This window comes from Crocodylus porosus, unplaced genomic scaffold (assembly GCF_001723895.1).
Source record: "Crocodylus porosus isolate Cpor-Errol unplaced genomic scaffold, CroPor_comp1, whole genome shotgun sequence".
In the NCBI taxonomy this organism is placed as follows: Eukaryota; Metazoa; Chordata; order Crocodylia; family Crocodylidae; genus Crocodylus; species Crocodylus porosus.
In genome coordinates this window covers 80,214,977-80,224,630 of record NW_017728918.1, presented here as the reverse complement: position 1 = coordinate 80,224,630, position 9,654 = coordinate 80,214,977, and the positions used below count along the sequence as shown (strand labels likewise).

Genomic DNA, 9,654 nt, shown 5'->3' with positions numbered 1-9,654 from the left:
CCAACTGCAGGTGCTTCTTCAGCCTGGTGAAGGGTTTTTCAACCTGAAAGCTTGCTAAGATACACTTCTCTACCTATTCAGTTGGTCTAATAAAAGATACCAGATTTACCCAAATAACCTTGCCTGCCAGTGCCATGTCCTTAGGCCAACACCCCATAGCACTTGTCCCCTGGTCAGCTGACTGGAAGGACACAGGGCCCTGGGCACATATAAGCCCCAGGGCTGGGGCTGGCAGGGAGAGTTCTCTGGCAGCTGCTGGAGAAGCTCCTGCAGGAAAGGAAAGAAAGGCTCTGTGACCATTTGGCTGACTCAGATGCTAGTGCTACTGTGCTGCAGTGTACTGCTTACCTGTTGTTATTTAAAGTGGTGGACAGAGCTAAGGCTGTAAGGGGAGGAGGAGGAGGCCTCATTGGGGCACACTACTGTGTCATGTAGAGGTCCCAGCGCCAGTGAGGTGTGCCTTAACACATGCACAGTGTCACACGTCATGAGTTTTGCTTGTCAGCAGTTTGAGGTGCAGTTTCCCAGAAACCCCTGCACCTATCTCCTTGAAACTTGGCAGGCCTCAGAAGGGGCTACTATCCCTGCAATTTTTACCAGAAAAAGCCAAAAAATGACAAAGTTATAGGTATTTCAGTGATTCCCCATTATAGTCTGTGGCTGAATCTCCGAATCTCTCCAAATCGGCTCTGAATCTTCCAAAGCTGATTCAGCTGAATCGATTCGGGACAGTGATCTGAATCTCCACATTGAATCACTGTCCTCCAAATTGGCCGAATCCAAATCAAATACTTCTCTATTTGCACAGGCCTACTATGCTGCCCTCATGAAGCCTGGTACAATGAGAGTGGGGCCCCTGCATGCCAGCATAGGGCCTTTGTGCCCTGCACAGCTCCTACACAGCCCCATGCCACCCTGCAGCACAAGACCATGTCACCCCATGAGTATGGAAATTTGGCAGCATGGGAGTGGTAGGAGTAAGGGGTGACAAATTTCTGGGGACAAGTCCTGGCTCACAGGCTGGGGTCTGAGAACTCCTGCCCTACACCAACAAGCCAGCTGCAGACAGCTGTTCTCTCAGAGCAAATGCGGCAGCAATGGAAACCTAAGGCTGTCACTCACAAGCATTGTGGGAAGGAACAGGCAACCCAGGCAATTCCTTGCTTCAGTGACTGGACATAGGTCTCACAGTAGGGTTGCAGTTCCCATTGTGATTACACCCTGTCACTGCCTCTCTGGGAAAGCTGCTAGAACAGGAAACCCCACAGGCAAGGCTGAACAGGACACACGAGGGGTGCTTGTCACCTGCTGCACAGAGGGAGTCTGGGCTGGAGCTGCCAGCAGTGGGAATAATGTAAGCCAGAAGGATGGAGCTGGTCAGAGACCTGCCTGGATCAGAGACCTCTACCATGCGCATTGCTCCACAACAGAAGAACATGAATTCTGAGATGCCAGAATAGAGCTCTGCAATCTACCCAGCATCCAGGAACTAGGGTTCTAGTCTTGATTGGGGGTGTCACTAACACCATGTGTGAAGTGGAAAAGTCAATGCTGCCCATTGAGCAGCCATTCCCATCTCCAGCCCCCGCTGCCTACTGCTCCCACCCAGCCTCAGGGGATGGCACAAACCTGGCATCAAGGGCTGCAACAAAGGGCAGGCAGTTTCTGTCATTGAGTTCCAGTTGCTGGAACTGCTACCACTGGAGCAAGGGGCAGAGCCAAGATGGGGACAGGAAAAGGCAACTTGAATGATCCACAGAACATAGAATCTTTTGGCCCAATAGCACCTCACTAGGTTGGAGCTCTTTGGGGTGGAATGAAGCAGACTTGGGGTGGGAAAAATAGTTTGTGAAATCCTGCAGGTTATAGTGTAGTATGAATTTTGCATTAGTTATTATGTTTAAATGATAATAGTATTGAATTGATCAACCTCTAAGATTGTATTAGCTTTATTTTTCTTTGTCTTTTATGAACAATTTTATGAACAACTAAAACTCCATTTTGTGCTTGTTTCCTACTTGACATAAGTAAATGAACTTTGTATGCTCTGTGTATGTGTGAGTGTCTGTGTGAGAGAGTGAAGGGTGAAAGAATGGTAACTATTTGCATGAAAACAGAAGATTTAACTGATTGTGTAAGCAACAAAGCACCAATGTATAAGTCACTAAACAGTAAACTAATTAAGCTAATTAATGGGTGGCTGAAGAACTTGTCTGTAATCAAGTGCAAAGAAGAGAGTGAGATGAAGGACTTTTGTATATCCTGCCATTTGAACTACACAATGCTTCAAGGCAGAGATACCAACTTGAAGATACCAACTTTACTGGAATGACCTCAGGTTGAGATAACCAGAAGAAACAACATCTAATTAAAAACTGAGCATGGAAAACCCCCAGTGCTTAACAAAGACTTAAAATCCCTATACAAGTGAGATGCAGACAAGCCAAGATGGGGAATCTACTCTCTGCAACCTCCTGGAGCACAGGCATATCTGTTTACCCTGGCTCATCACTCTTAATGAGCCTGGACTGGCCATCCAAGGCTAACATTGAGTAACTTCTGCTGGTAACTATAACATCTTACTGGAATGGTTTTGTCTGTTTGTATGGATGGTGTGTCCAAGCTTATGTATCTGCTTCATGTAATCAATTAACGTGGTATTTTGCCTTATCCCCCTTTATAAGGGCTCTCTCTTGATTTGAGCAATTGGCAATTTAAAGTAACAATAGTAAGTGGGAAACAGTCATTCAGTCTCAGACCACAAGACCCAGGGGCCCTCTGAGGACAAACAAGAGGCAGTGCTTTTTTTATCTGGTATGGTGTTAACAATGGGAACTTGTTGCTGCGGCAGGTGGTAGAGGCGGAGAGTAGAACTTGGGGCAAAAGGGACTGGGCCATTAAGGGTGGCCAGGGTTTTGGAGACCTTCCAACAGAGCAGACAGGGCTGTGTTTTGCCAGCCCAAACCAGTGCTGGTGCATGCCAGGGAGTATACAATAGATGGGTCACTCCAGAAACTCCTGTTCATAGACGTTCTCTCCAAAGCATCTCTTACTACCCACAGTGGGGATGGGTCCATGGGTTCTGTGGCCCATGGGGCTGACCCAAGAGGGCACTGATGATACTGGAGGATGCCCAGTGCATGGCACCTACAGGGCATTTTTATTCCCATTTCCTCACAGGGCCCAGCTGGCCTCAGGTCACTGGGAACAAAGGTAGTAGGAAGGGCAGAACCATGAGTTCAGCTCCAGGCCTTGTCCATTGGTCAAGGAACTTCGAAAATGTTCTCTTCTTGTCATTTCTCCACAGGCAGGGCAATTTCTAGCATACTGGTCCCAAGGGGGAGCGAGGGGAAAAGGGATGCTACAGTCACTGTGGCCTCAGCACTTGCCTCACCCACCCCAGCCTCTCCCTTGGCAGCACCAGGTCCCAGCAGCTTCCCCTAGCTGCAGCTGAGCCGGGCACCCTTCTCCCAGCCTGGCCTGGGCTCTAGGGCCCTGCTGGCTCAAGGCCGGGGAGGCTCATCACCCTGCACTCCCTGAGGGTGATGTGGTATTTCTGAGTGGAGAGGATAGCACAGTATGAACGGGACAAGGGCCAACATCAGCCTGGACAGAGCCTGTAAGAGGTGGAAAGAGCAGGATCGTCCCTATCTATACCCTGCCAGACAAATCTGTACTCTTTGTAAACCTCTGATCAACCACAACACAAGATGTAACCCCCCCAACCTGGTACAGGTAGAGGGACCTACCTCTATAAAAGGTTGTTAATACATACCTGAGAGATCTCGCAGGTTGCCGCAGAGGAAAGAACCCCAAGGCTCCTGCCACACACCCAACCCATCCTGACCCTGACTTTCCGGAGCTTTTTGCAATGGAAGAGCTGCTCTCCTATTTTTCTGGGCTCAAAAAATGAGCGAAAGCTCAGAGCTGGTACTTTGTTGACGGGTGCCCGGAGTCCAAAAAAAAAAGGACTGAGAAACACCGAGGTTAGGAAACATCAGAAGAAAACAACCCCTCTTTTCCCCGTGAGTTATAATGACTCCTAGATCACACGAGTGGGGCGGGGGACACAACTTGAGGTGGCAGGGGCTGTGGGGAGCAGGGTCCCCGCCGTGGGGCGGCACAGGGACGTGCGCTCTGGGTTTTCTCTCGTGAATTGTCAGGGCTCACAGCGCAGAACCCTGCCAGCTGCTCGGACGCCGGGACGCGTCTGAGACACCGCCCCGCGCTCTGGGAGGGGGCGGGGCAAGAGCGGCGCGGGCACAGCCACACAGATCCGCGCATTCCATGGGCCCCCGCTCCCCCCGCACTTCCGTGCTTGACGGCAGCTGTCGCGCCGCGCCGGCCTGTTCGCGGCAGCCGGAAGGCAGGTGAGCGGCCGGCTCCCCTGGGCGGGGGTCGGGAGGCGGCGGCGTCGGGGCTGAATCTCACCGCGGGGAGGCGGTGCCGCGGCTCGGCCGGGCCGCTGGGAGGCAGTTGTGTGGGGGAGGAAGGGAGGGTGCCGGCCGCGAGGGAGGTTAACGGTCAAAGGCAGCCGTGCCTCTCCCTTGGCCGCGGCCCGGTTTGGCGGGGGGCGACCCATACAGCTACTGAGCGGACGGGCCGGGCCTGGTCTGGCCTCCGGCTGTACGGGGGACGTGGCTGGGCCTTGAACCTGCCGCGTGAGGCTTGGGAATTTGGGAGGGTATTAATGGCCAGTGCTGTCCTGCTGCCGAATTTCCGCCTGCCCGTCCACCCGCCTACGGGTCGGGGTGCAGTGCCCCTGGAAATGGGGCCAGGCCTCTCCAGAGAGCCCCGGCCTGATGCTGTCCTACAGCTCCCACTTCTGCTGCTACACGAAGCAGCGTTACTTGGTCTTATATATGAGATTCTCATCTGGCAAGCCCAACATGATCGTACTTGCTGAAAAAACTGTAATAGACTGACTGAAACAACAGGCAAATGAGTGTGCAAATAAGTCTTTTTCTTATTACTTTGTCTTGCTCCCTGTCACTCGCCAGTGAGTTAGTGAGAACTGGGCTCACTAGTTCTCACTTCAAGAAACATCTGGGTTGAAGCGTTTCTTCATTTTGAGACAAGCAGTCATAAGAAAGTGCTGACAGCAAACCCAAAAGTCAGTTAAGGCTCCCAGAGAGTGACTTTAGTTTTGTATATGCTGCATGGGTGAGCTGCCTCAAAAATTATTGTACATTTTGAGCACTTTTAGTGTTATTCATTGTACCTAGATTGTAAAGCCGGAAGAGACCTTGGAAGATCATCGGGCCCAGCCCCCTGCACCAAGCAGGAAACATAACTGGGGGTCGGGTGACCCCAGCAAGGTGACTCGCCTATCATACAAGGGTAGAAATGATCATACAGTTATAATTATTGTACACATGGCAACACTGGTTGGAGATGGGATCCCAGGCTAGACGAACTGTTGATCTGACCCCTGTGCAGCGTTTCTTCTGCTCTGGTGCTATCGTAAGTGCCGGACCCTGTGGAAAACCTTGTGCTGAGTGGCCCCCAGTGTTTTCTAGGCATCACCAATGCTAAAACTTGAGGAGTTGTTCCCTGAGTCAAAGGCAGGGTGGATTGGTTAACGTGTAAAGTGGAAATTCGAGTCTAGTCTGTGTAGCATGAGCTGAAGCTCACATCATCGGATTCCGGGAAAGGACCTGCAGAAAGCTGGGTGCGAGGGGAGGGGAGCTACAGCACAAAGGACAAGGGGGCAGGGGAGGGAGGGGCAGTGCTGGTGGAGACATGGGAACAAACATTAAACCTGTAGGGGCAAAAAGCTTATGGGGGGCGTGTAAATCTACCTTGGTTACTTTGTAAGATGCAAATCCACCCTTCTACTTTATTTCAGACTAAGCTGTATGTCTATTGAATTGAGTCAGCCATGTGTACATCAAGATAAGGAACCATCAAACTTAAATGTGTCTTGTTTCACCTTTATCTTCTCAGTTTTGATCTAGCCTTGTAGTCTTAGTGACTTAGTTATAGGGAATAAGTGTTCAGTTTCTGGTTCTTAACATACTAGCCACATTGATCGAAATTAGGATTATTATCACTTACCTGTCTCTATAAGTATGACCAGACTTCATTTTGCTATTTCAGGGAGAAGTGATAATAAGAAGGAACTACATCCAGTTTTCAGCTAGTAGTAGAAGTCTGTTGCACTGTGCGTTAGCAATGGCAAGCATCAGTAAACTAAAATATTGGATAGGGAACAAAACTGATTAGTTTTCTTAAAGGGTTGGAATGGCTCAACAGAGGTTTATGATTTCTCTGCTCTATTTCTTTTTTTTTAACTTACCTTCTTTAGTTAACCCCTTGCATTGTGTATGAATTAACTGAGTAACTGTCAACTGCACATGTTGTAGCACAGTGGTAATAAAATCAAGGAATTGTCTTTCAAGCCAGACATCAAATGATGCTGCTTGTTTCTATTGAAAATATTTTGGCATGCACGCAGGAGAGAAACTGACTCTTCATGCTGCAACAGACATCCATAGAAAAAAGGGAAAGTAAATATGAGGCAACCCCATATCCTGTTGGTGCATTTACAATATTTTGCGACTATGCATGCTTTTTAAACTGTAAGAAATTGGTTTTAGGACATAGAAGATAGATTCTACTCCATCTCTCTGATTACTATAAATACTTCTGTTTTTAAGGCTCATTGTGAAACTGCTGGTTGCTTTCAGAGGAGTGCTTTAATAAGGACCACTGCAGGTCCTGGTATTTTAGTTAAACCCCCTGCAGCTAATAAAATAAAATTTTGGTAAAAGAAATGCCGTAAAATACAGGACAACTAAAAGCATGCTAGACATCTTATTTGCACAAGCAAATGGAAACCTTTCCTTAGTGAGTGTCAGCTTCTGTGGGTTTTTTTAGCAAAGTCTAAGTCTTGCTCTGTTTATGTTTGCAAGGTTGATCTTTAAACTGAAGTTAAACATGTTTGGTACTTTTCTTTGGACTTTTTTGGGCGGGGGGAGAATTAGCCAGAGCTTCTTGGTTTTTATGTCCTGTAATACTTTATGCTAGATAGTTGTAGTACCAACTATACAAGGTAAAAAGTTAATTCAGGGTAGTATTGACTCTTGTTGATGCTCGTATACCATGCAGAGAGGAGGCTGTGTAGCAGTATGTTCTGACTTACATTTGAGCCAGGTGTTAGTTGCCTACAGCAGCACAGTTGTTTTCAGCAACTAATTTCAAGCAATTTTGTTCCCAAGCAATATACCATAAATGGATGTGTAGTAAAAAGTTCCTAAAGTAATAATGGCATAATGCTAGAGAACTACTGAACACTGTCTAAATTTGAAATGTGGCAATATAATATGGGAAGAAAAACCCAGTAGGACTTGTATGTAATGAAAACAGTAAACAAAAACATTTCATGGCAATAGGAGCAGTAGAATATTGCAACTGCAAAGTGGTATTAATAGTATTGAATAGAAGAGAATATATATTAACTGATAAATTAATTCCTTAATATGGTTTGGCTAGTAAATTCTAGAGAACTAAAGCTTTTGTGCCAAATGTAAAGGTGAATGTTAGGTTTTGGGATACGTAGAATCTGTTTGTAATATGGCAGGACAAAGTTAACTATTCAAGTGCTACCAAGAAAATCTTAAATTGCAGTTGTCATACTAAGAGGCCTCTCTGTTTTATAGTTAAATACTTGATTAATAGTAGCTCCTAATATTGTTTGAGGAGTAAATGGGAATGTGTTTTTAGAAAAAATGCTGGAAAGCCTCATTACTCTAAATAATAGCTTAGATTTTCTCCTGATAAATTGCTTTTGGTAGCATTATTTGAGGTTCCTATTAGATACTTGTTAGCCAACATATTCTTACAGAAAACCAAATTACCCATTTAAAGTTAGAGTAAAGAAAAAATAAACACCCTTTACTTCAGAGTTATTTATCATTACAGAACAATTTAACGTAAGACCTATAATGAGTTATATGTAAGATTGTTTGTTTGGAATGAACTAACTAGGTGGAGTCTGAAATGAGAAGCAGGGAGAGTAAAGGCTAAACCCAATAGTATAATAAGAGGCGTGGCATAAGATTGACAGCTGTTACTGCTGCCAAAGGTGCAAAAGCTTCTTGTGAAGCTTCTGGCTAGATCCACAATAGGCATTATGTATTAAAATTGGCACTTTGATTCAGGATTTAGTTAGACTCCAAATGGTCAATTCTCATAATTTGTGCACAACTGCTGTGTAATGGAATAGGTGCCCAATTTTTTTTTGCCAGTAATTACCTGGGCATCCACATTTCTTTCATTTTATATGGCTATGAACATCAATATGCTGCCTAGACCCGTAAAGATTATCTTGTATGGGTACTTACTGGATCCATAAACTAAGCATTTTTGTTTTGTTTTGTGTTGAATGCCTTTGCAACAAAGGATCAGACTGGCTTAGGGCATATGCAGACATTCCCAGGACCCCATCTGTGATCATATGGCTCTGGTTCTGCTTGTACACACGTTTCCTGGTGCCTAGAGTTGCATTGGGAATGCAATCTAAATTGGGGTGTGTGGGATCAGAGGGGGCTAGCAGGCCTTTAAGGGTGGTTCATGGGTTTGGGGAGCATCTGGGGACTAGGAGAGTTGGAGGGCTAAAAGCAGCTTGCTTAGTGTGGGGGAAGTAGGAAGAGTGCATCTCTGGGGAGTGGCTGGGCTTTCTTAGCTCTGGGACAGCACAGGACTGGGGCTGGGGCAGATCACATATGGTCCCTGGACTCCCCTGCCTGCAGAACCTGTGTCTGTTGCAGCATGGCCTCAGGCCTGGCCCCATGGTGTCACTGTCCCAAGATTCTGGAGTCTCTCAGGTCCCTCCCACCTGTCTCACTCCCAGATGCTGCTTCCTGCCCACCTGTGGCTCCATGTGTTGCCTTGACAGTGTGGGTCTTGCCCCTGTTGGCTGGTATGGGGTGGATGGGTTAGGATGCCTGGGCAGTGGGGCCAGGTACTGCTGCTGTCAGAAGGAGCTGCTGCTGCAGGGGCTATCAGAAAATAGTCTGGTCGCTGCACTACTACAGCCCTGCTGCATGCCTGGGGAGGGGCAGCAGGACTGGCCTCATGTGCCATGGCCCAGGCTGCCTCCCATGCCTGGCTTGGGTGGGTGGGCCAGACAGAATCCTCTAGAGGGCTGAATCCATCCCTCAGGCTGTATTTGCCCACCCCTGGTGTTAAATGTTGCTTTTTCATCAGCATTCTGTGGCTTGGTGCTGGAGGTACTTTGTTCTGTGGATTGTATCCATTTTATGTACGTTCACCATTTACTAGGGCTAGACAGTTCTCCTTGGTGATGGATGACAGAACAAGGAGCAATAGTCTCAAGTTGCAGCAAGGGAGGTTTAAGCTGAATATTAGGAAAAACTCTCTCACTGGGAGGGTGGTGAAGCACTGGAACAAATTACCTGGAAAAGTGATGGAATTTCTAACCTTGGAGGTTTTTAAGGCCTGGCTTGACAAAGCCCTGGCTGGAATGATCTAGTTGGGGGTGGTCCTGCTTTGAGCAGGGGGTTGGACTAGATGACCTCCTGAGGTCACTTTTAACCCTAATTTTCTGTGATTCTGCTAGACCTCATCACTTTTTGCGTAGCTGTAAATGATGGGTGTGTTCAACACTGTTACCATCGGTGTTCTCCACTT

General features: G+C 47.3%; 1 protein-coding gene across 1 annotated transcript in view; it reads left to right on the top strand.

Annotated features, from left to right (window-relative positions):
* Positions 1-4,335: 4,335 nt before the first annotated feature.
* Positions 4,336-9,654, top strand: part of ASCC3 (activating signal cointegrator 1 complex subunit 3) — a 555,582-nt gene continuing 550,263 nt past the window's right edge. The window contains exon 1 of the mRNA XM_019537809.1: positions 4,336-4,370. The gene's annotated coding sequence lies outside the window, so the exon portion shown is untranslated. The remainder of the gene's footprint in view (positions 4,371-9,654) is intronic.